Genomic DNA, 24,050 nt, shown 5'->3' with positions numbered 1-24,050 from the left:
GACAACACCAGCTTAGCACTCACTTTGTTGACTGTAACAAACATATTAAATGTAGTGTGATTGCCATTTAAATATGTTCAAGTTCTGAAGTACCAATCCTTTAAACTTCGAAATATCCATTTTCAGGTATTCTATGAATAACCAAGAGTTATAATTATCTACATTAAAAGTAAACATTTTGCTGGGCAGTGGTGGCACGCGCCTTTAATCCCAGCACTTGGGAGGCAGAAGCAGGCGGATAGAGAAGAGAAGAGAAGAGAAGAGAAGAGAAGAGAAGAGAAGAGAAGAGAAGAGAAGAGAAGAGAAGAGAGAAGCTTCAGGAGCATGAAAAGTCCGTGAAAAACAATAGGTGCTGGAATCCAAAGCTGAGTCACTCAAGCAACCACGGGGCCATCTCTTCAGCTCCATTGGTAGGTTTGGAGAAAGCAAGACATGAATGCTTTAGAGTACAGGATTTTTCTACTAAATAAGAAAAATGTTCTAACATTCACTGTGGTGATAGCTGCACAAGTTAAAGACTACATATATTAAAGTATGTTCTCCTTTTTGGTCAATCTTGCTAGAGTCCTATCAAATCTATCTGTTTGCCAAAAAATGCACCTTCCCCTTGTTAACACTCTTCATGTGCATCTATCTATCAGCGTTGGAGTTTTGCACCTTCCCCTTGTTAACACTCCTCATGTGCATCTATCTATCAGCGTTGGAGTTTTGCATCTTCCCCTTGTTAACACTCCTCATGTGCATCTATCTATCAGCGTTGGAGTTTTGCAGCTTTCTCTCCTACTGTCATGTCTTTGACTGCTTTTTCAGCTGCTGTATCAAATACTCTGACAACAAGCAGCTTGGGAGAATGGCTTTGCTTTGAGACACACTTCAGCAGTCCAGTCCATTATGTCAGGGAGGTGGAAGGAGCAGGCTCAAGTGGCTAGTCACATCACACACACCCACGTCAGAGACATGACAAACTCTGCACACTTCTTAACTTTTCCCCACACTGAGCCCAGGGAATGGGGCCACTCACAGTGGGTGGGTCTACCTGACTAACCCATCCACAGGCATCCAAAGCCCACCTCTCAGTACTTCCAGACCTCTTCTCATGACCACGGAGACTAAGCACTGCACTACCATCTCTTTCCTGGTGATCCAAGTTTAATCCTTAGTTCTCCACTAAATATCACCTTTCATAATACATACACAGAAACGAACCTAATGTTTTTCAAGGTATTTATTTTTACTTTATGTGCACATAACCAAATATCTATGTGGACTCCACATAGGCAAAGCTGTGAGGAAATGGTGGTGAATCGTCTCCAGGCAATGCTGAGCCGCTCTGTGGGTGGGAACCAAACCCAGGCTCTCTGTGAGAGCAGCCAATTCTTTCCTAACACAAAGCTACTTCTCCCGCTCCTCTTTGTCATCACATCTTTTTTTCTGCTAAAGCATTTTCCAATTTTCCTAGCTCTTTCTTCTTCTATCTATAAATGACTAAGCAGTATATTTCTTCAAGAGATAATACTAATCATTAGGTAAAGATCATTATCATAAATTCACATCCAAAATCCAGTCAATGATCATTATCAAAAATTCACATCCAAAAGCCAAGCAATGTTGATCAATAGCAAGTCTTTAAGTGTCCTAGTCTACACAGGGCCACAGAAGTGCCCGACTGACGGTTTTTCCTTACACTGAGTGAGAATGTGGTACCGTAGATGAGAATAGCATTACTAGGGTGGGCCCTAGTGCACAGTGATTAATGTCTATGAGACTACAGCATGTACAGAATAAACCCATGTGAGACAGGAGCTATGCCATCACAAGCCCAACAAGCAGCTAGGAGATGTGTCTGGACAAACCCTTCCTCGGAACCGCCCACGGAACTAGGCTCCAGTCTGAACTCTAGCCTCTGTGTATGTGTGATTTACCACACAAACACAAAATCAGAGTGAATGAAGAACTGCCTGAACAGACATAGAATATCCACTAGACCATATTCAACACTACCTCATAATTAAAAATAAGACACTAAAAAAGCAAACAGGAATTTACTTATATCTGCTAAAAGTTATCAAGATGTAGATGCTACATTTAATTGTGAAATGATATTAAAATAACAAGAGAAACAAAGACACCCCCATATAACCAATTTTATGTTGTCAAAAGGCTAGTACAAAAGAGCAAGTAAGAGAAGACAGAGCTATAGTTCACTGCAGAGCATTTCTGTCTGGTGTGTGTAAGGAAGGTCCTGGGTATGGTCCCCAGCACCAAAAAAAAAAAAAAAACAAAAACAAAACAACACAAAAACAACAAACAAAAAAAAGTAAACATTTTTAAAACATAAGCCAGTGTGGTGGTGCACGCCTTTAATCCCAGCCCTTGGGAGGCAGAGGCAGGCGGATTTCTGAGTTCGAGGCCAGCCTGGTCTACAGAGTGAGCTCCAGGACAGCCAGGGTCAGACAGAGAAACCCTGTCTCAAAAAACGAAAAACAAACAAACAAAAAACCCACATACTTAACTTTTTATAATGCAAATAGTCAATGAACTCTGCTGAGAGTTATAACTTTGAATCCCACATCTCCCAGATGAGGCAGGCTGACTAACACTTCAATCTTTTAAAGTGTTTAAAAGAAACTGTATTTTAAAATGTCTTAAGAGGATCTGTATCTACCAATACAGGCTTTGCTGAGAACTACATGAGATGTGACTAATTGATAATTAGTTAATTAATATTAAGGATTTAAGCCAAGCAAAGTGGAATATACTGGTAATCCTGGCACTTGTGAGGCTGAGGCAGGAAGATCACAAGTCTGAGGCTAGCCTGAGTTACAGCCAGTTCTTGTCCAACCTGTGCTACAGTGTGAGACTCTGCAAGCACAAAAAAGGTCATCTATAATTATTATATGTTTAGCCTGTATGTACATTCTGTGTGATTTTTAGGCATAACTTTCAGACTCTGAGACTCTATTTTTCTCTTAAATAACATTTGGGGTGTGTGTGTGTGTGTGTGTGTGTGTGTGTGAGAGAGAGAGAGAGAGAGAGAGAGAGAGAGAGAGGGAGAGAGAGAGAGAGAGAAATCCAGTAAGCCAATGTAAACAAAAGACAGAGATTAGAAAATCCAGTAAGCCAGTATAAACAAAAATTATTACTAAACTCTCTCCACCAAATAACATTTAATACAAAAAATATAACCTAAGTCATGTTGGTTTTTGCAACAAAGCCATTAAATTCAGTAATAACAAAGTACTGCCAGAGACACAGCTACCTCCCATACCCAGCAGGGAGCACACTACAGCCATTCAGCAGGTTCTCATAGGTGTTCTATGTATAACAGCAAACAGACAAAGCAATAAGGAAGGAGCAAGAACAGCAAGTTCAAACTAGTTCAGGCATATCAGTGCAAACCAATCAGCAATCTACTTTGAGAAATCTATTTTGCATAAGCAAAGCTCATTAGGAAAATTTTATATTAAGGAAGGGCGTGTCGCATGCAAACAAGTCTCCAAGGCTACATTCCCAGAAGGGAGTCAATACTCCAGCTCACTTCAGGTATTTCCTCTGGACTTCAGATACCATCCATCCATAGTCTGTAGAAGCCGTGCTTCTCTGTAAGGACGTCTACAGGACGGCAACTCAGTTTAGAGAAAAAGTATTTCTATTTTACAGCAGAAAATGTCTGCCAAACTAGAAGCATATCACGTGACGGGATGAATTAACTTTCTCCTGGAAGTACTTTTTAAATCTAAAAGGAGTTTAAAAACAAAGTTATTTATTTTAAGTCCTTACTTTACATATTCAGACCCAAGAACTCTGGTGAAATATTATCAACATTTTTCTATAGAAATTTATACATTAATAACCAGAGAAAAGTGTGTTACCTGAAATGCCTCTATGCCTTGTAATTTTTTTCCAATTTTTTGATAAATTCTTTTTAAGGAAAGAGCAGTGACTCTCTTCTTCAAAGGAGAACTTTTTCCCGAGTCCCCTCCCCTGCACCCACTTCTTTCACTTTCTAGCAAGAGATCACAGCCATGAAACAAAGGGAAGCTGTTTTGTCTTAGCTTATAATCTCCCTGCTCAAAAATTCAAGAATTTAAGTGGCTGTTCAAGAGCTACATATAAACTCAGCCAATCAGTAGCCAGCATTCTATTTCCTGCCCAGCAACAGGAGACAGAAAATAAGGTCAGAGAAACACAGTCAACACAGATCTGAAATAGTGCAATGTGGTTCTTTGTCTGAAACAAATAACCTAGAACACAGACTCTGTCTTACATCAATGATATGTTTTAAATATACAGCACACATAAATAAGTGGATAAAATTTCTATCTTCTATGCTACTTTATCTGGATTTAGTCAATGTTCATAAATGCTTCTAAAATATGACTTATGAGAGGAATCAGCTAAACAGGGACAATATATAACAATACCATCTCTACATAATATGTTAGAATCTATAAAATTTACAATATATTTTCTTTTACAAGGTTAATAGTTATATTTGTAAAAAAGAAATTATAAATAAAACTGATCAAAATATAAATCCAAGTGATTAAGATGATCTCTCAAACCATTTTCACCTACCGTTACTAATACAGATTTCCAAGCCCCAAATTCAACAGGATTCTGGACTATGGGCAGGATGACAAAGTGCTGTGTTGTCTACTGCATGGAACTGACTCAGCTTAATGCACATAACGAAATCAAAATGTCTGATTCTTGTAGATCTAGGTGGTAACAATATATTTACTACAACAAGCACAATTAATTGCCTTTCACAGTTGGTTAAAAAAAAGACTACATAAGCTCTGCTTTTGTAGCAATAAAATGTGTGGATTATAAGGTAATTTTACAGGTTTTTTTTTAATACTACAAAAAAATCTATGATCAGAATTTCTTTCTCCCAAGTTCACTCTCCTTATTAGCTTTTCCTACTCAACACGTTTTTAAACTAATCGTTTTCCCCCTTCGTTACAGGTGAACCTTGCAATTTTTCAAACATACCCAAGAGGGAGCTTGCTGCAGTCATAATTTTAGTTTGTATAATCTCCCCATAAGGGAAATAAATCAACAGCTGCTTCAGCGCTTCCTTCAGTCCTGTGAGGGAACTGAAATTCACTCTGATTGGCTCAAAGCCTTAGTTGCCTAAAGCCAATCAGAGAGACGTATCACAAACCTTACCCAGCAACAAAGGAAGCAGATGAGGGCAAGTGCTGTAAGAACTACAGGCACTGTGAATGTCAAAGGAAACAATAAAATGGAAACCTATTATAACCACAGCCTCGAATGCTTTGTGTCAACAAAAGCTATCTACAGTGCAGTTTGATTTTTGTTTGAGAAGTTTTTATATTTAAACTAGGGTCTGTACTGTATATAAAAATAATCCAAATAAATACTAAGACTATTGATTCAAAACATACACACAACCACCATACTAATCCAAATTAATATCTTTAATAAAGAATATACTAAAATACAACTCACAAAAAACTTGGAACATGAAGCAAAATTATGTAAACGCAGCACAAATCTTTGACAAACACTTCAATTATGTCCATGCTGGGAGAAAAATCACTTTTTCTGAATAATCAGATGCTGAAAATCCTGGGTTTTTTAGGATGTTTCTGTTTTTCATTTATGTGAATGTCTGTCACATGTGTGCAAATGCCATCAGCACCCAGAGAGGGCATCATTGGATGTCCTCTAAATAGTTATTGTAAATTTTATAGGTTCTAACTCAGAGGGATGCCTTGGAGTCTAACTTAAAGCTTCTGGGAACTGAACTCAGTGTTCTTAACCACTGAGCCCTCTCTCTAGCCCGAGAAAATGTTTTATTCAAATTTTTTCTTTAGATGGCTTAACAAAATCAACTCAACAAGCCTACTAATAACCGACCCCTAAACATCATTTTACTCATTGCCCATGACTTAAAGCCCATTTGCCGATATGACTCTGTGTGTCATCATGCTGATCTGACCTTCATCATCATTATCTTCATAACCTGAATTTGGCCCCTGGCATCCATACAGCGGACAGAGAGAAGATTCCCACAAACTGTCCTCTGACCTTCAAAGCATACATGAACCCACAACCACACACCAAATAAATAAATGGATGGATGGGTGGGTGGATGGATGGATAGATAAGTAATATAAACTAAAAACAAACAAAACCCTCATTTCTCAGTTGATAGCTCTAAGTTTTGTACTGCTTGGGAATTTGTAGTTCATGAATTCATGAAAACAGGGCCATAAAAAATAATCAGTTACACAATAAATACTAACAACCTTTCCCGCTGTTTACTGCCCATTAGTCTGATATGATAATTCATTACTTTGTTCTTTTCTGAGTTAGTATATATTAAATCAAAACTTAAAAAAGAAAAATGTATCTCAAAAACCAAGATGATGTCTTGTTTTGCTTAAAATCCATTATTTTTCTGTGAGACTTTAGCCTGACCTCTTTAATTAGGTCATATTTTTATTTATTTATTTATTTATTTTGGTTTTTCGAGACAGGGTTTCTCTGTGTAGCCCTGGCTGGCCTTGAACTCAGAAATCCGCCTGCCTCTGCCTCCCAAATGCTGGGATTAAAGGCATGCGCCATCACTGCCCGAGGTTTTTAACATTAAAAATAAAACAAAACAAAAAGCCGACCACCAGAGCTGGACAGATGGCTCATTGCTTGAGAACATTGGTTGCTCTTCAAGAGGACCAGGTTCAATTCCCAGCACCCAGCACTGAGATGGCTCTAAATTTGGCTTCCCTGGGCCCCAGGCATACATGGGATGTACAGAGTGTGTGTATATGTGTGTTTTGTATGTATATGTGTGTATTGTATGTATATTCAGACAAACACACATATACATACAATAAATTTAGAAGAAAAAAACTCCCGAGAAACTGAGTGTTAGTTCATACTTTATTTTAGGGAGTTCAAATTTCCAGGTGCTTAAAATAAAAGTATTTGGTGTAACTTCTGCTTTTAACAAAGGTGGTACATGTACCTATTACCATTTGTCTCTACATCTCAAAAACCCTCTTAGGCTTCTTCCTTCTTCTAAGTAAGAGAAGATGCTCTAACATGCTTACCTCAAAAGACAACAGTACTAACAGTCCACTAAACACACTAGAAAATATCAAAGCAGGCAGCACTGACAATTACCATCTAACAGTCTTCTACTCATGGAAAATGCACTTAACTATCTTTTCCCAGGACAACCAGAAAGTCTGAAATGAAACAAATGTTCTCTGAGTCTAATCAAAACCTAACATGTAACTAAACCAGGCAAGTTTCATGAGATGCATTTATTTAACTTCCTGGACTGGTGGCTTCATCACATTTTACCAGTATTCTTATCAATTCTTTACCAGTATTGCTACCATTTCCTATTTCTGCTACCATTTTAAAGGCATCATTTAAAAATAAATATTATTTGGTTTTAACACCTACATTTACATGTAAGTAATAAAATGTACCACTTACACAGTGTCTAAGTATCAAAGTATAACTATACCTTAAAATCAAATCTGACAAGAGGCATTTTCAGCCTAATAGAAGTTTGTATGGACAGTGTGTTTTTACTTCAAAATTAAAATATCCCTTTAAGAGAAATCTATACTTATTACTAAATGCTGATGAAAGCCCTCCTTGAAATGATAAACATACCCCAAAGGAGCCCCTTGCGGCCATCTTATCAGCTCTTTGACAGAAACAGAAACTGAAATACAATTTGCATAGTCACTGTGGTTGGCTAATGAAAGCAGGGTCATGTAACCAATCAGGAAGTTAGAACTTGGGCAACCATAAGAGGAGAAAATTTAAATCCACCTGGCAACAGCCTAAAAATAGAAACAATATGCAAGCCTAATTCCTAGAACAGATGTGAGCCTAAGAGCAAAGCTTCCTGGCTGAAAAACCTCATTTTTTTGGAGAGAAAAAGAGTCTTGCATTTTATAACACCTAACATTAATCTGACACTTTTATTAGATTCCAATTACAAGAAAAAGAATGTTCCATTAAATAAATGAATCAGTGCCAAGTAGCATTCCATTGTCTGCTCTTCTGTGTCCACGAGTGAACACACATCCATGGTTTCCCTCTTCCAGGAGAACAATGAGGCAGTTGAATTGCAGTTCTAACAAATTCCAGGCTTTCAAGAAAAAGAAAAATCCAAATATCTGAATAACACAGCATCTGTCTACCACTTTTTGTGCAATTATGTGAGAATGTCATTTATTGACTTTCAAAAGCCTGTTTGTTGTGTACTAAAAACACAACTCAATAAAGCAGACCTCTAAATAAGGTAAGGATTTCCATATTTGTTTTTTAAAACATAAGCTTCTAATGATAGTGCATCTTATTCACACAAGACATCAAGTATTTTATCAAAAGTTAATTAGTATCACTGAGGGAAAATTTGTCAAACAAAATATATATGCACATAAATAATCTCTACAAAATTTCCATTTTTGATGTTTCAATTGGTTCCTAGTACAGTGGAAATGTTAAAGTCCACCAGTTTAAAATTTCTTCGGTTGCCAGCCTGGTCTACAGAGTGAGTTCCAGGACAGTCAGGGCTACACAGAGAAACCCTGTCTCAAAAAAACCAAAAAAGTAAAAATTAAAAAAAATCTTCAGAAGTCAAGATGTGAGACACATTTCTTCACTCTGAACGTGCAACCTAATGGTTCTTAGCATCTGTATGCCTTTTTCTCTGTAAATTACAAATTTACTCCAGAAATCTCACTTCTAAAGGTAGCAAGCAATCTGTAATCTAATAATAACTATCAAAGAAGAATATAAAGGCAAGAAATTTGGCTCAAAATGAAGAGGGCTCACCCAGCATGCATGCAGTTGAATCCTAGGCATGGAGGTAGGAGGACACATGGATGATGAAAAAAGTACAAGACAGGAAGAAAGAAGAGGCAAGCTACAACAACAACAACAACAAAAACAAAGGTAACACTTGCATTTCAGTGTAACGCCAGTTACAGCTGCTGAAATCAAAGGTTGTGTTAGAGCCCAGTCCTATTAAAACAAGCAATTGCCTTCCATGTCTTTCTTTTGTGTGTGTTTCTGGTTTTGTTCTTGTGGTGATGTGGATCAAACACAGACCCATTTAAATAAACAGAAAAAGTTCCAGGGAACAGATGATAAAGGTTAAATCTACCTTATGATGACACAATGGCTAAATATTAAAATGTAGTTTCATCTAGTATACAATTACTTATTTTAAACAGTTTACATAAAAAGTAAATAGATTACCTTTTCTTAATATTCTATTCTTATCTGTTGCATATCCAGGACCTAGCTATATTTACATCTTAATAAAAAGAGTTAAAATAAAATCTTAAATTATGAGCGAATGAACTATTATCACCATCACACAAGAAAGCAATATGAATAAGCAATGAGCTACAATTACTTAGGTTTATTCCTCATTTCATAAGCCTAAGGATCTCTATTTTCTTCTACTGCAGTACTACTAGTTAAACTTGTTTTTCACATCTTTTACTTATATTCGGTTAGTTTTACTTTGAGAAAACCAAGCATTCCCCAGCACCCGCTATGAGGAAACTCGCAGCACTTTTGTGATTCCAGCTCCAGAGCTTCCACAGGCCTATTCTATACCCAGACACTAACAAACAATTACAAAACAGGTATTTTTAATCATTTAAAAAAATAGACTTTAGGGAACTGGCCTGGTGGCTCTTGCAAAGGACCCAAGTTTGGTTTCCAGCACTTATATCGGTTTGGCTCACAACTGCTGTTAACTCCATCTTCACAGGATCCAAAGTCCTCCTCTAGGGGCCAAAGTCATTCACAAGCACAAGTGTACACCTCACACACACATATACACACACAAATAGAAATAATTGTTAAAAAGATTTTAAAAGTTTAACCACAGACATAGACTTATAAAGCCTTTACCGTCTTCATGATTAGCTCAATTTTTATAAGCCAGATTTCTAAAGACTACATTAAAAAAAATCTTTAATCCCTCAAATTCAAATGAGAAAAAAAGAGAGTATGCCTTTCTTTCTGATCCCATTTTCAATTGCACTTCTGCTTATAACCCTATTTATAATTCAGTCATAGACAAAGACTTCCCAAGTAGTTGCTAAGCAACAGCAGCATGCTCAGTTTGGGCCTGTTGGAGATCTGGCTGTCTGCCACATCAGAGGATTTAAGGGAGCCTAGAGCCTCCAGAATTCAAAGAAGCAGACAAGGAGATGAGGAGGAGAAAAGGGATGAGGAATAGAAAGAGACAGAAGGAGAAGAGGAAAGGGAGGCGGAACAATGAGGAGAAATAGAGAAAGGGAAAAAAAGAAGAAATCAAAGGTAGACAGTAAAAACTGTAATATGCCAAGCACCTAGCACCTTCCTCAGCTGTTTCCAAAGCCTGACAATCTTCAGAAGGTTTGCAATGCTGAGTCCATCTTCTAATGAGCAAGCAAAGTAGCCTGGTGAGCAAAGAGGCGAGCGCAGGGCTTCCCTGACATCAGACCTTTAAGGGCTGGAGCAAACCAACTATATTTCCCTGAAATTTATTTCTATATGCTTGACACATTACTAAAGGATGATGTTTGCACACTAAACCAAACTATTTTTCTATTTTAGAACTGTAATAATTTAAATTTCAAAAATGTACTAAGAACCCAAAACAATTACAAAGCCCAGCTGTCCTTTCTGAATAAAACTCAGATGGCAATGGGTGTTTCAATATTCATTCATTTATACAAATTAACAGTGATAAAAATAAAACTTTGCAATGTCAAGATTTAGTCTTTAAGCAAACAAAGATCAGTTCAATCAAAAAATTTTCATACTTGAGCCAGTGTGGTGCTACGTTCAATACTAGAAACCCTGACCAAAGATCTCAAATACCTGAAGCTAGAGTAAGAAAAAACTCCAGTCAGAATAGCAAGAAAAAAAACTATCTAAAAACATTTATATGAATTTTTAAACTTTGTGAAATATTGGGACTATGTAAGAAGACATAAAAGACTTAATGCAAAAAAATGCATTACTCTTCCTTGGCAAAACCTGTCAAAAAAAAAACTGTAGCCAAAATTTCACCTACATAATTTTTGTACTATAACAAAAGTGTTAAGATTAATATTTAAGACAAAAAAGGTTTATTAAAAGGGAGTATTTTAAAAACCAAAAATGTTTTCTAATCAAATGTAAAAGCTTATAAAAAAAGTAAATTATTGTTTAAAATTAAGAGTGTAGTAGAACTGTTCAAAACATAAATAATGAGGCAACTTTTTAAATAAATGAATAAGAGTAGACATAAGTACAATATCAAAAAGATTATATATAAAATCATGGAAAATCCAATGGCACAGAATGAAAATTAAACACAAACTCTGGGGGCCATTTGGAAAACAGAAATAGCTACAAATGATTCAGAAAAATAAAAGAAAATTTCAAGTTTTCTCATTAACATTAATGTACAGACGTCATGTCTCTCACTGTCAGAATAATTAATCAGAAGCACTGATGAGAGCCAATAGGCATTAGCCCCACCCAGGTGCCTGACCTTTCTATCTCAGGTTATGCCAGACTGTTTAAAAGAGGAACATTTAACAGAATACATAGCTACACTATAAATAATAGCAAACAAAAAAAAAATCACTAAGAAAATAGTCTTCAAAAATAATGGAATATCCACACTAAAGAACATTAGACAGTTATAAAATTTTAATATTTTTTTAAGGTATGAAGAAATTTGGGCATGAAGTACTATGCCCAAAATGCACTGCTGACGTTATTAACTCATCAAACAAGAGAGCGCCTGTGGATCCTGGTACTGTCCCTGCCTGGCTGGCTGTTACTGACATGCTACTTTCCTTGGGTCTATATCCTCTGGTATGACATTGATCCTATAAAAGTGTATCTGCACAAATACTCTGATATCATAAGCAGTCAATATTTTCCTCATAAGCAGTCAATAAATATTTTCCTATTTCTATAACATTACAATGTCAAACACAATCAGAAAATTCTGAACACATATGTGGTCATCTAAGTGATGTTATCCAAGTATGGAAGGGTAAGTGCCAAGCCTGTTAAAGCAGTTCACTTGAGAAGAGGGAACATAAACATATGTTCACTCAGTCTACACATGCCACTTTGAATCTTCATGTGAAAATACACTGAATAATCTGTATTTGACCAGTTAACTGTATTCAACTTACTGTCTTCCATGCAAGGGCGGTAAGTCTATATGGCTGGTTAGGGTAGTACTACTCATGCTAAGACAGTAGGCCACCATTCAAATGACAAATGAACATGATAACCATGTACAGTAAGTACCACTTCCCTACCTACCTTTATAAACAGAGGAGTATAGGGACTAAGGAGACCACACTTCCCCAACAAGCATGCAGACAACAGTTGCAGTCCTCAGCAAGTACATACAAAGCCAGGCACAGCAGCATGTATCTGTAAGCCGAGCACTGGGGGTGGCACAGCAGCATGTATCTGTAAGCCGAGCACTGGGGGGTGGGGGGCAGTGAAAGGAGGGTCCCTGAAGCTCACTGGCCAGACTGGGAGATTCAGATACACACATCTCTTCCTAAACTTTATAGATGCAATTAAAAAATAACTATTAACAAACTAGAATGATAGGGAAATATATAGAATTATATATATAGCCAAACATAAAATTCTTATAAATATACCAAAAAATATCAATAGTAAGCTCACATGTGATAATAAATATTTTATAAATTCAATAACAAAAATACCCACAAATAAAATTATATATACTGGCAGAGGAGGAAGATTATCTATTAAAACAAAAAACAAGACCCAGAATAAAGAGGCAATTTGTAAAAAACTAACAGCAAAGCACTAACAGAATACATCCTAAGTAATTCTGCAAAACTAGTCATATAAAAATTGATAGCCCAGGCCTGTGGAACTGCATTAATCCTAGCACAGAGGAAGAGGCGGGCAGATATCTGAATCCCAAGTCAGCCAGGACTAGAGAGACCTGGTCTAAAAATAAATTAATATTCAGAGAAAAAGACAGACAGACAGATGAGTAAGTAAACAAGATAGATAGATAGATAGATAGATAGATAGATAGATAGATAGATAGATAGATAGATAGATAGAGATAGAGAGATAGGTAGGTAGGTAGGTAGGTAGGTAGATAGGTAGGTAGGTAGATAGATGTAGAGAGAGGGGGAGGGAGAGAGAAAAAGAGGGATGAATAAGTTAAGTAAATAGGCAGATAGGTTGGTGGGTGGGTAGGTAGATGGATGGATGAATGGATAGGTGGATGGACAGAACGAAGGAGAGATGTGTTGGTGGACTTAAAAAAGCACTCTCTGTCACAAGCTGATGAGGTTATTTTCTTTTAAAATAAAATGGTAGTCTTAATTTCACTAATTCAAAAAAGTTAGCCTATTTAATTGTACTAACCCCAAAACACTAATACAACCAGGAAGGTATACTGTCATTCAATACAACAAAAGTAGAAAACATAAAAGAAACTCAAGTACAGCTGCCAAACCATGAAAAGATAAAGGGAAATGCAGCAAGCAAAATGCTGAGAAAGCAGAAAATGATAATAGAAATGTGAAAGACGCCAATTTAAGAAAATCTACTTATCTCAAGCATTCAAATAAATTATAGATCGTAAGAGAAGGACTGAAGGCTTTTAACTTATGATAAACTCCAGATCTGAGTTGGGGCTGCTGAGATGTCAGCGGTAAAGGCTTTCAAAATCTGATGACCCCCCCAAACCTACATAGTGTGTGTGTGTGGGGGGGGGATGCCTCTTAAAAGTTGTCCTCTGACCTCTACACAGGCATCATGATATACACTCTCTCAACAAATAAATAAATGTACAACCAAACTTAAAATCTTCAACAGCACAGAACGGCTACCAAAAACAAAGTTAAACCACAGAACAGAAATAGAAAGTCAAGAAATAGAAAGTGCCTACCATATTTCAGGGTAGCACATTGACTAAGTATTAGAGACAGTCTTATAATACCTAAAAACTAAAAATGAGAATGCCCACCCTAAAAAATGCTCTGAACAGGGGCTGGAGAAATGGCTCAGTGGTTAAGAGCACTGACTGCTCTTTCAAAAGTCCTGAGTTCAATTCCCAGCAATCACATGGTAGCTCATAACCATCTGCAATGTGATCTGATGCCCTCTTCTGGTGTGTCTAAAGACAGCTTCAGTGTACTCATATAAATAAAATAAATAAATAACTTTTAAAAAAAAAAAGAATGCTCTGAACAACATGTTATAAGAGGAATAGTTGTGGAAAATGGAGAATATTTAGTCTAGGAAATACAAGGTATCTTAATGACTTCAGGAACACAGATGTGGGACAGATGGATTGAAAGCTAACTTTGTTAAAACCATCAATCTGCCACACGCCTGACAGCAACAGACTGGAACTGGAACAGCTTCCTCGTCTTCTAACCCTGTTAACCATTCAAACGCTGCCGCGGGCCGGGCAGTGGTGGCGCACGCCTTTAGTCCCAGCACTTGGGAGGCAGAGGCAGGCGGATTTCTGAGTTCAAGGCCAGCCTGGTCTACAGAGTGAGTTCCAGGACAGCCAGGGCTACACAGAGAAACCCTGTCTCGAAAATACCAAAAAAAAAAAACAAACCGCTGCGGCGGGAGGAGAGGACTCCCTGCCTGTCAGGAACCTAAGCAACAACGCCCATCTAGGCAGTTCATGCTACTCCAATCCACCTTTACTCATTTCCAAGATTTTATGGTTCTATGGTGTGCTAATTAATTGTATTGGTGTAGAGGAAACAGAACTCTAATTCATACTTTTCCTTAATTTGGCTTTTTATCCTTCAGGGTCTCACTCGACTGCCCAAGATGCCATGGAACTAAGTCATTCTCTAGTCCAGGATGGACTGAAGTTAGTGGACATCCTCCTGCCTTAGCCTCTAGTGCGTTTAATCTAGAGATTACAGGCCTGAGCCACTCTCAGATTCCCTTGTCTCAAAGATTGAACACTTTTACGTTTGCCTTATATATTTCCTTTTAGGTTCATCTGCACACAGAATCCCCATCTTAATTTGCTATGGCATTACCCTCAACGTTTTTTTTAATTTATTTATTTTATATGTGTGAGTATACTATAACTCTCTTTAGACACACCAGAAGAAGGCATCAGATCTCATTATAGATGGTTGTGAGCCACCATGTGGTTGCTGGGAATTGAACTCAGGACCTCTGGAAGAGCAGTCAGTGCTCTTACCCGCTGAGCCATCTCTCCAGCCCTACCCTCAACTTTTAACAGCATTCAATAAATTACTTAGTTTGAGTTCAACAACTCTCTCCTTTTTATAGACATAAATACCACTCCACTGGCCGGTCCAACATTTTCCTAAAACATAATGGCTCAAAGTACATGAGAACATTTCCCAAATGTTTCAGATGTCTTTGTTCAGTGATATTAGCAAAATTATAACCTTCTTCCCATCCGACCTCAAAATTACTCAAAACTGCTTTGTATTATTATTGTAATCATAGTGAAACAGAGTTAAGACACAAACAAAAACCATACATTGCTATACTTTACAGACTTATACATTTAAACAGTATTAATGAGCAAAACTGTCAAAAATTAAGTCCACACTCATGAAACATGGCAATACTCTTCTCATAGCTAGCTAGCTCTCTAAATCCATAACCATATAGTAGTAGTGACCAAGTTACCTTTCAGAAGCTAGAGAGCTGGAAACTCTACCTAATAACACTTTAAGGCTATAGGAAAAGCCTAGTGTTTATCTTCTGAGTGGCCTACCGGAGCATGCTCCTCTACATCTCTATGCTGGCATAGCGTCGCTACTTCACATCTCCTCCTACTTACATCTATTCCCCAAAAACAATTACACCTATGTAAAATATCTAATCTCTGCATAACATTAATAAACACATGTACATTTCTTCACAAGTCTACACCTTTCTATCTCTGTAGTAATTATATATACCCTCTATTATACATATATTTTTTGTTTCCATAGAATGTAATATTTCATGTATATAACACAAGAGTAACAATGCCTGTATATCATTGGTCAACTTATGAAATAAAGTATTAAATATAATGGAATTCTTAATTAATGCTTATTAAAATTGTGATAAATTTCAATATTTGGAAATGAATTTATTACAAATGTAGAGTGAAAAACTGGATACTGTTAACTCTGTTTAAATACCTATTGCTTGACATGTAAGTCACATGTGAATGCATAAGCAGTCTGATCTATACTGTTGACCTCTGTTAAATGCATACTAAAACTTTACAGTGAGTTAAGGTAGAGAATGTCATTTCTCTTCATATATCAGTTGGTGTTGATATAACTGAGGTCATGGTAACAGGCTAGAGTAGCTGATTCACATGTAATATGAATCGATTATATACATTAGTAATAACTACATGAGGCTCACTTCATTTATTAATTAGTTCATTTCACTTCAAATATGAATTTCACAATGATATCTCTTTATAAGACTAAATCCAAATATGGCTCTCAAAATCTCCTGAATATTAACATTAATAATCTACCAATCCTGTCATTAATATAGCTGGTAAAAAAAGAAAAGACAAGACACCCAAAGGCAGAGAGACAGCCGGAGCACCTAGGATGAAGAGATGTCACGGAAAGGGACCTCAATCTCTTACCTGGGGGCAGCTTGGTACTGTCAAAAGGTTTCCTCTTCTTCATTTAAGCCAGTGCAAACTTTAAAATCTAATGAGACTTCTAGGTTAGCCTTCTTGAGTTTAAATTTCTTATTTGATTCCTATTCATTTTAAAAAGCTCAGGAACACAATACAATAGTTGGCTATGTGTTGTGATTCCTTTTGTTGTTTCACATCTGTTGTGTAGTTTGTGCAGCACACATCCCATTAATATCCCATTAACCACAAAGCCAAAAAGCTGTCATTCAATGTATCAGTGATGCTTACAGGGCACAAGAGCTTATCTTCGAAAGGACCGTCTGCAGTGAAGATGCCTAGCATCCGAATTCTCTGTGCCGCTCTCTATCCAGGCAACTATGGGGTCTGCAGCAACTGCTCGCAGTTAAGTGCCTTCCACCTATTACTAATGGTGTCAGTAGGCACAGTCTCCAAGAGCAGAACTTAAAGCTTAAAATACTCCCAGCTGCCCTCAGTCAGTGCTGGAGTCTCATTACTGTGTCACTGATGCTTCAACTCTCCTCCACCAGCCCACACATTCCAAAGAGGAAGTCCATGACACGTGTTATCTGCTGCCACTGCACAGGCAGACTGCAGTTCCAGCTAGCTGGCGCCAGTAAGAACAATTTACATAAATAAAGCAGTCTTTCTTCAAGGCTGGGAAGAAAACCCTTGCCATTAGTTCTCCAGCAGGCACTGGTGGTTCTAGAAGTCATCTAGCTGGTTAGCCATTAAAAGAATTCAATTCCCAGGAATAAAACAAAAGCAACTTCTATCAAAACTCAACCCCCTGTGCATGAAACAATTTAATCCCCTCAATTTTTTTTTAAATCCTTACTTGGTCACGATTAATAAATACATATAATTTAATATTTTCTAATTATATAATCATTAAAAACCATAAATTATAACTCATTAAATAAAAGCTATCTTCTCTCTAATATACAACTATGTTTTCAAGTTTTATTAATGAATAAATATAAATTTTTGTAAGCAAACTTGCTGTTAGACATATTGACAAATCACAGAATAAGACGCATATGAATTTCACAATGACATTATTATAATGGTCAAATAATTCAACATATTTATTAACACCAACTAACATTACTAAAGTATGTTCTTTCTTCTTACCAAAACAAGGACATATTGAATTACAAATATCAGTGCCACAATTCCTGTCAAAATTATGTGGCTGATTTATTATTTCAATTTCTTCCTGGGCAAGCATCAAGTCACTACCAATGACTGTGGGTACCTTGGTACTGTTTTTAGTCACTTTATGATTTACTGATACAAATTCTACAACTCCATTTACTTGGACTTTACCCTCGCTTTAAAAGTACAGATGACCTGCTCTTGCTCCCTCTCTGACCCTCTTGCTCTTACTCTTGCCTCTTGCCCTCCTTCCCCCTCTCTCCACATGGCCATGGCTGTCCTCCACTTCTCTACTCTTCTCCCTCTCTCCACCTTTCTGCAATAAATGCCTTAAAACCATGGAAAAAAAAAAAAAGTACAGGTGACCTAAATTTATAGTCAAATCCACAGACTAGTGCTACATTCAAACTAAAAAGTACTTAAAATGCTAGGGGTGACATCAAAATACTTTTTTTTTTTTTTTTTTGGTTTTTTCGAAACAGGGTTTCTCTGTGTAGCCTTTGCTGTCCTGGAACTCACTCTGTAGACCAGGCTGGCCTTGAACTCAGAAATCCACCTGCCTCTGCCTCCCAAGTGCTGGGATTAAAGGCGTGTGCCACCGCCTGGCTCAAAATACATTTTTATTTTTAGATTTATTTTTATTATTTTAAATTACTTGTATTAGGTATTTTGCATATGGGTGGGTCCATGTAAATGCTAGTTGCACACAGAGGTCTGACATGTCAGATCCCTCTGGAGCTGATGGCAGTTATGAGTCACCTGAAGTGGACGCCAGGAACTAACTGCAAGAGCAGTGAGCACTCCTAAGCTGCTGAGCCATCTCCTACAACCACGTTCCCTAGTTTTATTCTTATTTTTAACTTAACTCACCCTTTATATAGTAATGAGACTCTAAATATGAATAAAGAAGTATTGTTGTATAAACAGTAAATGGGAATCTTTGATATTGCAGACAATTATAACTGTTACCAGTGAGAGAGAATAACTGAAAGGGAATGAAATTCTTCTATGACAACCACACTGTCCACCCTGCCCACTGTACTCCAGTAGACAAAATGACAGCAAAATACAATGTAACTTCAGAATTAACCATACACTTAATATTGGGGGGGCGGGGCACCACACAGCTCTGAACACCAGATTCTTGAGTCCAAATTCAGTATAAAGACTCAAGAACTTCAAAGAGAGCTTAGAGAGCTTGATAGGGTTTTAATCACTGTTCTACTGATATGAAGAGAGAGACCCCATGACCAACTCAATGAATAAGACAAAGAAAGCATTTAATTGGGGGCTTGCTTACAATTTCAGAGGTTTAATTCATTATCATCACGGTGGGAAGACTAGCAGCAGACATGGCAGGAGGGATGATGTTGCAGAAGTAGCTGAGAGCTACATCTGGATCCACAGGTAGAGAGGGAGACACTGAGTTTCCATGAGCTTTTGAATCCTCAAAGCCCATGCTCCTCATGACACACTTCCTCCAACAATGCCACACATACAAACAGAGCCACTCCCTGGTGAGTAAGCATTCAAATACATGAACCCATGGCCATTCTCATTCAAAGCACCACAGCCCAGTCCCTAGTCCCTAGGGGCTTATAGCCATATCACAATGCAAAAATGCATTCAGTAAATTTAAAAGATCACCATAGTCTATCACAGTCTCAATACTGTCAAAAGACACTCTCTTAACCGTAACCCCTGTAAAATAAAAAATCAAAAAGCAGATCACATACTTCCAACATATAATTGCACAGAATATACATTATCATTCCAAAGGGAAGAAAGAGAATATAATGAGGAAATATTGAAGCAAATCATGACCAAAAACTAGCAGGGCAAACCCCAAATTCTCTATCTCCAACTCCTTTCAATGTTGTTGACTCTTCATCTTTCCTTGGCAGGTATGCCAAGCCTGGCATCTCCAGCATCTTTGGGTCTCCAACACAATCTAAGCTTTACCTTCACACCTTCACACAATGGCCTCTCTAGACCCCAGACAAGGACAACCTTCACACATGTCCAATCAGCAGACTTCCTTAGCAGCAGAGGGAGACCACAATCCTTTCTTGTATCATTAACTCTAATGCCAGGACCACATGCTGAAGCTGCCAAAAGCTCTGCTGCTTGCTGGGGCTGGAACTTGGCATCCTTGTTCAATAACATTTACATCAGCTTTTCATCTTTGTTGCTGAAGCTTCTCTTTAATTCCTTTTCCAAAGTTGGAAAGTGAGCAGGGTGGGATGCTGCCCTTAAGTTACCACTCCCTTTACTCCATTTAGCAGCAGGTTTTTCTTTAAACTTTTAAGACTTAGCTCCATCATTACTTCATGGTTGCATTAATCAAGGTTCTCTAACGTCACAGAACTTATGGATACTCTCCAGAGTAAGGGAATTTGTTGATGACTTACAATTTGTACTTCAACTCCCAACAATGGTCAGCAGCAGCTGTGGACTGAAGTCCAAGGATCTAGTAGTTGCTCAGTCCCATGTGGCAAGCAGGCGAAGCAGAAAGAGTGAATCTTCCTTCTTCCAATGTCCTTATGCAGGTCTCTAGCAGAAGGTGTAGCCCAGATTAAAGGTATGTATGTGCCACCAAGCCTGGATCAAGGACTTGCTTTGTCCTAGATGACCTTGAATTCAGAGATTTCCTTGCCTTGATCTCCTGGGATTCATAGCCACTATGCCTCAAGATCTCCATGCCAAGATCCAGGTCAGAAACTTGTATCTCTCAGCCTCCAGATTAGGATCACAGATGAGCCTTCTAATTCTGGGTTATAGTTCATTCCAGATAGAGTCAAGTTGACAACCAGGAATAGCCACTATAATGGTGTTCCTTTTTCTCCACAAACTGTAATTGTATTTCTCTTTGTCCAGCTTGTTCCGTACATTACAGATCTGCATAAGAGCAGCCGCTAATAATTACACAACACAGTCAGTAATACTAGGCTGTCTTGAAATCTCCTCTTCAAAGACCATTAATCTAAAATTCTTTTATCAATAAGGAAGGTTTTTCAGACAAGGGCAAAAAGCAGCCATATTCTTTGCTAAAATATCATAAGAACCATTTACTAATATTCTTCCCGTCTTAAATATCTTGGGGTGTGTGTGGGGGGGGAGTCAGAGTCGATATTGTCCTCAGCCCACCATCTCCCATGCTCCTATTGGTGTGCCTCATTAAGCCCCACTTAAAGCATTCAAGTACATTCTTAAGCCAAAGTCCCAAAGTCTTCCGTATTCCTCCGACAGCAGCATGGTCTTGGGTCTGTCACAGCAGCACTCCCCACACACATTTCATACCAACTTCTGTATTAGTCATTTTTCTACTGCTGTGAAGAGACCATTGGCCAAAATAACTCTTATAAAAAAGAAAGCATTTAATTGGGGGCTTGCTTACAGTTTCAGAGGTTTAATTCATTATCATGACAGTGGGAAACATAGCAGTATGCATGGCAGGCTTGGTGCTGGAATCCACAGACAGAGGCCCTGGGCTTGGCATGGGCTTTAGAAACTTCAAAGCTCACCCCACTCATGACACACTTCCTCCAACAAGGTCATACTTAACTAATATTTCCAAATAGTGCCACTCCCTAGTAACTAAGAATTCAAATATATAAACATATGGGGCCATTCTTATTCAAACCATCAGGTACAATCATTTTATTATTTTTACATTTGAGCCCAGGTTGGCCTTAAACCCAGTATCAGAGGTTCTTGACATATGGGAGTTGAATAACCCTTTTGCAGAGGTCACAGATCAGATATCCTGTACATTAGATATTTATATTACAATAAATAACTTTATGGTTGGGGATCAACACTACATGAGGAACTGAGTTTTAAAAGAGCTGCAACATTAGGAAGGTTGAGAAGAGCTGTACTAGTCTTCCACCTCAGCTGTCAGGTGCTGGGATCCTAGGACTAGGATTCTGACTCCAGCTCCTCCCCCCACTTTGGTTTTTGGAGACAGGGTTTCCCTGTCAGCCTCTCATTTTTTAGGTTTCTGCTCTCCTTCTTTGTACTTGGTTAAGCATCCAACTTAAATTTAATGCAGCATAAAATACAATGTAAATAATAAGCAGTTATATATTATTTTAATATCAAATGAGTCAATCACTTACAGTGAGTGAATTATCAGAAACAGCTCAACATTCCTGCTTATTGAAAGTGCCAAACAGAGGTCTGGTTGAGCCTCTCAGAGCAGCTTCAGAAACAGCAGAAGACTGACATCATAGTTCCACCCACACATAAATAGTTTGTAATGTACAATGAAATGAATTGCTTGACACATGAAAGACATCAAATAAAATGAGCTTAATTTACTTTTAATGAAACTGCCAAAAAAAAAATGTCTGGGCCCTCTGGCTTACAGTTTTTAAACTATGGGGGACCAAGGCTGGGTCCTATAACCAAGGATTTACCTAGTGTGATGGTTTGTATATGCTTGGCCCAGGGAGTGGCACTGTTGGGAGGTGTGGCCTTGTTGGAATAGGTGTGTCACTGTGGGCGTGGGCTTTAATACCCTCATCCTAGCTGCCTGGAAGTCAGTATTCTGCCAGCAGCCTTCAGATGAAGATGTAGAGCTCTCCGCTCTGCCTGCACCATGCCTGCCTGGATGCTGCCACGTTCCCATCTTGATGATAATGGACTGAACCTCTGAACCTATAAGCCAGCCCCAATTAAATGTTGTCCTTAGAAGAGTTGCCTTGATCATGGTTGTCTCTTCCCAGCAGTAACACCCCAGTAACACCCTAAGACATCTAGTCTACCTGTAAAGCCAGGACTCTTATTTGACATTATGTTTTAGTCTTGCTAAGTTGTCTAAGCCAGCCTCAAACTTAGAATGCTCTTACCCCAGGTGGTTAACATGTACTTTCTAATTCTTGTTTTCTTTTGGGATTTTTTGTTTTTTGTTCTGGAGGGTTTTGTTTTGTTTTGTTTTGTTTTGTTTTTTGGTTTTTTTGTTTTGTTTTGTTTTGTTTTTTTCAAGACAGGGTTTCTCTGTGTAGCCCTGACTGTTCTGGAACTCACTCTGTAGACCAGGCTGGCCTCGAACTCAGAAATCCACCTGCCTCTGCCTCCCAAGTGCTGGGATTAAAGGAGTGCACCGCCAGGCACTAATTCTTTAGTCGTCTCTATTGATCAAAGAACACACAAAGAGATTAAATGACTTATCCTGAACTGAACAACAGGCAGAGCTCGCCTTCCTGACACTGTGTTAATGCCCCACTCTAGTCCATGAACTAACTGCCTTCCATAAGCAGCAAGGCCGCAGTAAAGCTGCCATTCCTCACCAGCGTCTGCCTTACTTCAGAGACAGGAGGGACACACTCAGACATCTCTCAAGTTAAATCTCTTTCCTCATTAAACCTGCACTGCTGTGCTCAACTGATGTGGTTCTCAGTAGTTCCAATCTGAACTATTATGAGTGAACAACAAAGCAAACAAAGCACTCACTCTGTGAAGGTTCTAACTAACCTGAACTATTCAAGCTGTCTGAATAACAACCCCCTTCTCTCCCCAGCCACTGTCTTTGGGCGGTGTGGGAACCAGAGTGCTCTACTTCCTGTACACGTGAGCAACCTCTTCGTCTTTTACAGGTTTCATTTTTATCTTGAAATCTGCTTCCAAAGGGGAGTATTGTCCTTGGAGTTACTTGTCATTTTATGAATGTCAAGAAGTTGCTAGGTATGGTGGCGTATGCCTAATCCCAGCTTCCAGAAGGCAGGAAGAGTTTGAGGCTAGCCTAAACTACACAGTAAGACTATCATCCAAATACATAAATAAATAAGAAGGGGGGGCAGAGAGCAAAAGAGAGAGAGAAAGAGAGAGAATGAATAAACTAAAGAAATGGAAGGAACCAATCAGTATCAGAAAGGGGGATTTGTATTTAAGTGTGCACTCTACATCAATAAACTTTTCCCCCATCCCAACATTTCCTTTTGAAAGTTATGCTAATTCTTTTTAAAAAGCTGATGAGACAGGGTAAGCAGGAAAAGAGAAAAAGAAAAACAGACAATCTATGGCCTCAAGAATTCAGTTCCCAGAATATAGACCATGTCTTCAGTCATCCAGCATAACATCTAACCTGTAAGTCAGAAAATTTGAAACCCTCCACCAATGAACAACAGCCCGAGGTCTACTGTATGCTTACAAGCTGTAAACTGGGAAATGGGAATGAAACCCTCCACCAATGAAC

General features: G+C 38.1%; 1 protein-coding gene and 1 long non-coding RNA gene across 3 annotated transcripts in view; one reads left to right on the top strand and one right to left on the bottom strand.

Moving 5' to 3' along the window:
* Positions 1-24,050, bottom strand: part of Atf7ip (activating transcription factor 7 interacting protein) — an 86,641-nt gene that overhangs the window by 44,868 nt on the left and 17,723 nt on the right. The gene's annotated exons all lie outside the window — the stretch shown is intronic.
* Positions 23,346-24,050, top strand: part of LOC116099720 — an 11,381-nt gene continuing 10,676 nt past the window's right edge. Inside the window, exon 1 of the long non-coding RNA XR_004122358.1 lies at positions 23,346-23,451. This is a non-coding gene — a long non-coding RNA (uncharacterized LOC116099720). The remainder of the gene's footprint in view (positions 23,452-24,050) is intronic.

This window comes from Mastomys coucha, unplaced genomic scaffold (genome assembly GCF_008632895.1).
Source record: "Mastomys coucha isolate ucsf_1 unplaced genomic scaffold, UCSF_Mcou_1 pScaffold20, whole genome shotgun sequence".
In the NCBI taxonomy this organism is placed as follows: Eukaryota; Metazoa; Chordata; class Mammalia; order Rodentia; family Muridae; genus Mastomys; species Mastomys coucha.
This window is presented reverse-complemented; position numbering and strand designations above follow the sequence as displayed.